This window comes from Lactuca serriola, chromosome 5 (assembly GCF_051521515.1).
Source record: "Lactuca serriola cultivar US96UC23 chromosome 5, Lser_US96UC23_V15, whole genome shotgun sequence".
Lineage (NCBI taxonomy): Eukaryota > Viridiplantae > Streptophyta > Magnoliopsida > Asterales > Asteraceae > Lactuca > Lactuca serriola.
This window is the reverse complement of record NC_136412.1, coordinates 335309395-335317287: the sequence shown is the minus strand read 5'-3', so window position 1 is coordinate 335317287 and position 7893 is coordinate 335309395. Positions and strand designations below refer to the sequence as shown.

Here is a 7893-nt window from a genome sequence, read left to right as displayed (position 1 = left end):
TTGTGCATATTTTTCAAGTAGCAACAACGGCTGATCACCTACGCTCCATAACCAAAATATATGCAAGGATGCAACCGTAGGTCTTAAAAGAGTCATAATCTTTACCAATGATGTGTCAATAACATCTCAGAGTTGAGAATGTATAAATCCCAATTAATGGCACAGAAAAAGGGGTTCTAAAAGATTCATAACCTTTCCCCTGACAATTGAACAAGTAAAAGATCTTGAGGTGACGATCTCGGCCAGCATACATACAGGTAGCTAAACCTCAAAGTATAGTAAAGAAAATTGACAAACATTTCCTGACTTAACATAAAAATGCCTGATTACAACATACAAATCAGTGAAATATAAGTCAATAGTAGCGGTTATACGACGTCTAAACCACACATTAACCGATTAATGCGACTCTAAAACAAGTGAGCGTGCAGAAAATAATTACAGTAGAAGCGTCGCATATGGGCATGCACATTTCTACCCTTATGCTCCATCTTACTTGCGACAATGCATAAATTCTCACCATTTCAAGCCTCTAAAGAAAGATTAAATATTTTAATCCAAATTGGAACTTTATCATGGTTATTTTTAGTTAGAACTAATACATGTCTCTAACGTTAGATAAACAAAGGCATAGAGTTAAACTTAAACATCAACCAAAGGCTTCCACCAAGAACTTTACTTAAAACTTGATCATTGGTGAATTTACAGAAAAAGAAGCCCTTATTGTTTATGAACATATCTTAAAGACTATCATTTTTCTACAAGTTCCTTACTTCTTTACTTATAACTGAATATGCATGCTTCTTGACAATCCTGAAGTTATAAAGTGTGTAAGGTCAAACCTTTTAATCTGATGAGTCAAACAAGTTTCATGCCGGTATTCTACTAACAACATTTCAACCATTGTTCAAGTTCTGCACTATAGCGTAAAGTTTACTTTTGCTACAATGATATATCCAGATCTGTTATATTCATTATCTTAGTGATAGGATACTTCTTTTTGAAAATCTAAATTTGTTTACTTTAGGTTACCAAATAACTTTATGTTTCTTGTTTTTTCCAAAGACATTATATTTTTAATATATTTCTTTAGTTTTGGTTATCATTTATAGAATTATACTTTCAAGTTATTTTACTATTAAGACACTGGAGTTGTCACATCTAACCAATTATAGCATTATACGTTTAAGGTTTTTAAAATATACACTTGATTGATTTTGGTTTTAAATATCATTTTCTTCTCAAACTATGAAGCAAAGTTTTATTTTATTCCTATTACGATATTGTTAAGGCTTAGTACTTTCAAAATCTAACCAAATATGGCATTAGTCTCATTTGTAGTATTTTACTTTAAAAAATTGAACATGTTAAGAAGATATTCTACTTTTAGTTTTTTTTTTCCATTCTGATATTACACTGTGAAAGTCTATGCAGTTATACTATCAAAATTGCATGTATTAAGATACTCTTTAAAAGGTAACCAATACTAGCTTGTTATTATACTTGTTAGAATGTATATATGCGGAATACGGTTTTAGGTATGTGTAGGTTGCTTTATCTTGGTTTCCTTTCATATTATCATTTTTTGAGTGGCATCGTGTTTGTGAGTACAAAGCTTTGGAGGGTTGTACCTAATAGTTATGTTGTTAAAATAAAAGGACATTTCAAGAGTGAGTCTGGTCACACTGCCTTCACCGTCATCTTTAAAAGGCAGCGATTAAGAAAACCCGAAAAACCGTTGTCATTCTGACCATTATATGTCCCCACATGTCGCCTTTCCGATCAAAAAAACATATGTCAACTTCACTTCAGTAGGTATAAATAATTTGGATATTAATAAGATTCATAATAAAAAAATTAGAATGGAAAAAGTCATTAACTAAATAAAACAACCATAAACATCTCAAGACGATGGAAAGAAAAATAAGTGAATAATAAAGGACATACCATCTCATTGCAATTTACCAACATACATGAGTTGCAATAACTGCAATTTGATCAAAAGCAAAAGATTCTAAGATTACCTTTGTTCTAAATAAAAAAAACATGACGAAGAAAAAAAAATTGTAATCAAGAAACTCGAAAATCTTAATTTGCAAGTAGGAAAAAATTATATAATGAACCTTTGCCTTTCAAAGATGAAACAAACAAAATATAACAAATGTTCACAAAAGCCAAGGAAACTAATAAGAGACCATATAAGTGGCATTGATTTGAAAACCAAAAAAAACTACATTAAAACTTCAACCAACAAAAAAATAAAATTAAAACTTCTAGCTCAAAATTAAAGTTGCAAAACAAGAAAAAAATTTAGAATAGTTTAAGCAAGATCATATGATGACATAACTAGTGTAAAAAACAAAAGACGAAAAAGAAAATCTGGATCAAATTAATCCATAAGACTCATTCGTCTTTTAACTCAAATAGACCTTGTGATATAAAAGAAAATAAGTACAAATCATTAGATAAACTACCCATGAATATGAATGAATAAGAATCAAATATGACAAGAACTAAAGCTCAAGGCAAATGTTGACTTGGTAAAGGCAAGAAAAGCAGGTAGACATATGTGTAAGGCATATACAAGTCATATATACCTAACGGATGGGGTGTGGGTTGGTTGGGGTCCACTTTATAAGAAAAAATAGTTGATAGAAGATATATAATCTTGAATTCAAGTAGCATGTGGTAAAAGCTTTGTTACAAATAGATACAGCGCCAAGTAATGTGAATAGAACGAGTGGAAAAAAGGACAACCCGGCTCAAGTGTAGTTTACCACAATACAAGAGTAGACATGAATTAAATCTGAGTACATACATACATACATGCATTTGATGCCACCATAGCAATTGTCGAAAAAAAATGAAATGATCATAAGATTAACAATATGTATGATGGTTGAAATAAAACGCACCATACGTGATACTGCATGACTCAAAAAAAATACAAAATAAAAAGAACCCCGTAATTCAATAAGATACATCAAAACTTTCATTAATAACCTAACAGAGGATACCTCAGAAAAACTCATAACAACTTCATTTTCACAGGAAAAGAACATAAAAAGAAGTTCCATTTACCACCATTGGTCGACAATAACTAAATTCCAGTAAACATATGTAGATTTCCTCCATTATAGCAATTTTAGAAAAAACAAGATGATATTAAGATTCATAACAAAAAAGTTACTTACACTGCTATCTTTGGATTTTGTTTCAACAACAAACAACCTAAAAAAGTGTCATTGTCACCAAAATGTTGTTATCAACAGAGCTAAAATTCTTGATTACAATAATAGATTAAAAAAAGACACATGTTCCAAGAAAGTAAATTAGGTGTTGAGATTACAATAAAGTTGTATATATGGATTGGAGAATTGAAAGATGAAGTTATAAAGAAGAGTTTGATCTATTTAAAAACATTATATCACTGCAAAAAAATGTGATATTAAATGATAACATTATCTAATTACAAAAAAATAACATAGAATTGCTCATTTAGAAAAACATAGAAATCTATATTAATTCCAAGGGTACATAAAAATTATATATATATATATATATATATATATATATATATATATATATATATATATATATATATATATATATATATATATATATATATATATGGGACATATGAACCACCTAACAAAGGGTTATAGAACAAGACACTACTAGACTATTTTCAAAAAAACTCATCAAAACCTATGAGTTTTTCTGCATAAAATAAAACTACAAAAAAATGCCCCAAAAGAGTCTAACATTATCTTTATATAAAATGAAGAACATGATGGAAAACAAGAAACTCAAAGACACTAATTTTCAAGTAGGAAAAAACTATATATAAAACCTCTACCATTTAAAAACAAAAATCCTTCGAAAACGTCTATTCAAGAAGAATCAAGAAGAAGATAATGGACATACAATAAAACAAAACATGAAAATAACAAACATGGTTGAAGAGTCATTTTTGGGTGTGCTTCCTAGTAAACAAATGAAAATCTGTTTATAAGAGATAGATAATCCATTTAAAGAATATAGGGGATAAAGAATAACGGACAAAGCATCGGTTGACAAGAACGGACTTGCAGTAAACATATGTCAGTTTTTCCTCCACTATAGCAACTATATAAATAAATTAGATGTTATTAAGATTCATAATGAAAAGGTTTATGATGGAAAAAAGTCATTAGCTATAGAAACATACCACAAACATCTCAAGATGATGGAAGAGCAGAATCATTACACTGTGAAATAAAAGGTTTATTTTTATCTTTTACTAACATTAATAAACTCTAACTTTTTATTTCATAAACTTAACCAAATTAATTAACTTATCTGGATTATTTTATTTTGTTTAGTTGATATTTCTAGAAAGTAGATATTGTTTTTGTATTTAACTATTTTTAATATATATATATATATATATATATATATATATATATATATATATATATATATATATATATATATAGAGATTTGAAATTAAAATGAAATCATTTGTCTTTGTTATTTATAATAATAATATTCATAGTAATTATTTTTAGTGTTAATTTTGTTAGTTTTTAGGCTCTTACATTGAGAACAAATCCAAAGTTAACTTTATTTCTGATTCTTATGTTTTATGAGTCAGTCATTTTCTATAAATGATGTGATGAATTGTTTTTAAATGATGAAGACTAAGTAAAATATTAGAACAATACTCGTATTAATTAAGTAAAATATTATTTTATTCTCATCTTAATAATATGACATTTTTTTATCAGTTTTGTAACATTATTAATTACATTAGACATTTATATAGTTACATTGTATATTATTTTACAGATCGATAATAGACAATGTTAAATATGTTAAATTGTTTCAATAATAACAGAAAATGGGCCCCCTAGTTTTAGGGGTCGTGTTCCGCCCCTGTCTTCACATATTTAATCGCCAAGTTAGTACCCTGGTGTGACATTTGAAGGTAATAAATATATTTTAACCAAGTGGACTCGTTCTCACAAGTAAGCAACATTTCACAAATTTTATAAAGGCAAGATCCGAAACCCAAAAATTTACCTTTATCTATTATTTTAATAATGCACAAAGCTTGAAATTTGGAGAAGAAATAACGATTACTGGCATGATCATGAATTCACTTAAATAAAACTGGTGAATTCGTTGGTTTGTTTTGATTTGGATCTTGATTTTCTTAGTTATAGTTTTTTTTTGGTTTCTTTTTAAAGTTTATTATAAAGAGAATTAGGATTTTTCTTGGGTCTTTTATAGAAATTGCTTTGAATTTAAGTTGCTTTTGATTCGTAGTGGCATCCTACACGTTGAAAGACATGACAGAGGGAAGCACAATATATGAGATTGTGAAGCTTTTTGGGCGATCAATTTGATTTCGATATATTTAGTTTTATGCATTGTTATGATCACATTACTCGGACCGGAAAAAACCGTAACCTAGCCTAGACCGCACTAAACCAAAATTGACTATGACCGTGCCGGTTAAAAATGCTCCTACTATCCGGATTGGAATGGCAGACGTTTTTTTTAATTGTGAAGTATTTATTTTTACCTTCAGTTAGTTATGCACTTATGTGTACGATATAAACCCAATATTCGATTTTTTTTTAACTGTAAGTAAGTTGACAAAAGCATTCAAGTGTAACTAGAAAAAGGAAAAACAACTTCTAATAATTAAATGTGATTTTGTTGAAATTATTTTGATTCTTCTTTGTCCTTTATTCAACTATTCCCCAAAAAGTTCATTGTTGTTTCCCCTGCATACATGGCAAAGTGGATTTAGATTCAGATTTTAGATCTCTTAATGGGGTATGTTGATTGCTTACTGGGTTTCAATGTTGAGTAGTTTTGGTGCTGCTTAAAATCTTTTGCCCTTGTTGTGGATCTTATTTTGGTATGACATCAATTCTATGCATGGTTGTAAAAATCGGTCTAGGCGGCCGATTAATCAATGCCTAGACGCTTGGCGGACTCAAACTGCTTACGAATAGGTGTTAAGCTAATCGCCATTGGTCAATATCGGTCAAAGATGGTCCAAATCGGACTAATTCATTCCAACTTGGACCCAAAGGAGCCAGCTAGCCCAAACTTAGTTGGGTTTGATTCTCAAAGGAGCTAACTTCCCTTTTTATATAATAAGTTTTGCCTTCATCTCTTATCCCACCAGCGATGTGGGGAAATTTTAACTCTTTAGTTCTTGTCACAACTCCCTCGAACACTCTTTAGTTCTATACATACATATATCAGATGACAGATTTGATTATCCAAAGGCGGCAGACAAAACTCGCAAACACTAGTTTAATATATTGTTTCAAGTAGGCCGTGAATTTAAAATAAGTCATCGTTTTCCATTCATCACTTCTCCACTAGTTCTCTACGCCATTTGGGTCAAATATCAAGGGAGGACGACGATGACTCAAGCGAATTAGATTAGTCACAGATTGGTGCTCCTCCCCTGCTCGACTCCGATTCCTGAAGCGATCACTGACATCTCTTTTAGCGTCGACTACCCCACAACTCTATTATCAGCATCTCAAGTGATCATCGGCTCCTTCACCGGTATCCCTTTAATCGATATCCCTCTAATTCAATTCTTCTTTCATTTGTGTATAAACCTTTAATCGATTTTAAAAACTGCAATTTGCATTTTGATGTGGTAATCAGTAGATGTTTTGTGATTTCGAATTGAATTCACAAACATTGTGAATTGTTAATGCCGATAGTGCTTACTAGTTATGATTTTGGATTGGAATTGCAGGTTAGTGTCTCGATTATCAGTAGCAACAAACAAAATTTGAATTGTGGTTTGATGAGAAATGGAAAAATTACTAGAGCAGTCCACCTGTTCGATGAAATGCCTGAGTGAGATGTTATTCTATATACCACGTTATTGATGGGTTTGTAAAGAGAAGCAAGATCATGGGATGGAAACATATGGTCTTCCATAACATAATGATGCATTCAAAACATAAAGAAATAGAATATTCATTCTGATTTAAGTGGAGAGGGATAAAATTTTCCATATTGAGTAGGTTGACAAGCATGAGTTTGTTGTAAGTGATTGTAGAATTTAATAAATTTTTACAAGTTCTTTAAGTCAAAACTTGTATATTCAAGAATTTGTGTGGATGTTGCAGGTGTTGAATTGTAACATGTATTTGAATTGACTTTGTTTCACAAGAATACTAGAAAAAGAGTTAAACCATCTAGCTGAATTGTTCTTATTTACTTATATTTTTATGATTAATGTTATATTTATTAATGTTTTAATAAATTTTTTAATAATTAATGGTCGCCGATTAATCCCCGCTTAGCAGATTAATCATTTGACCCTAGTCCACCGATTAGCATACATCGAGTGATTTCTGCAACCTTGGTTCTATGATAGAGTAAGTAAGGAAAATGACATTGAAGACAATTGTTCAGTCATGTCAATGGAAATGGAAAATGGTGTTGACTAAATTAGCCTCGTTTGATCACTAAATAAATTCTTGATCAATACTAATTAAATAATATGATTTCATATTAATATATTAGAACTTATAATACATTAATATAAATCATAAATAACCTCTTCTCACAAAAGTCAACCCAAATGTTCCGATTCCATGCAACCCAAATGGACCATGCCAAATCGGGTCAAGTACATACCAATTATAGTTATGGACTTAGACACTAATCCAACATCGACATCGTTCTGGGAATGGATTGGCTTAGCGCCAACGACGCCAATATATTATGCCGAAAGAAGATAGTAAGGGTAAACCCACCCGGAAAAGAGTCATTTATGGTGTACGGGGACAAACACAGAGTGAATTATGGAATCATCTCCCTGACGAAAGCCAAGAAATGTTTGTCCAAAGGATGCACATCATA

General features: G+C 30.5%; 1 long non-coding RNA gene across 1 annotated transcript; it reads left to right on the top strand.

Moving 5' to 3' along the window:
* The first annotated feature begins 6279 nt into the window (after positions 1-6279).
* On the top strand, positions 6280-7222 carry LOC145052003 (uncharacterized). Its single transcript, XR_013683897.1, has 2 exons — positions 6280-6576; positions 6776-7222. It is a non-coding gene; the product is annotated as an uncharacterized LOC145052003 (long non-coding RNA).
* The last annotated feature ends 671 nt before the right edge of the window (positions 7223-7893 follow it).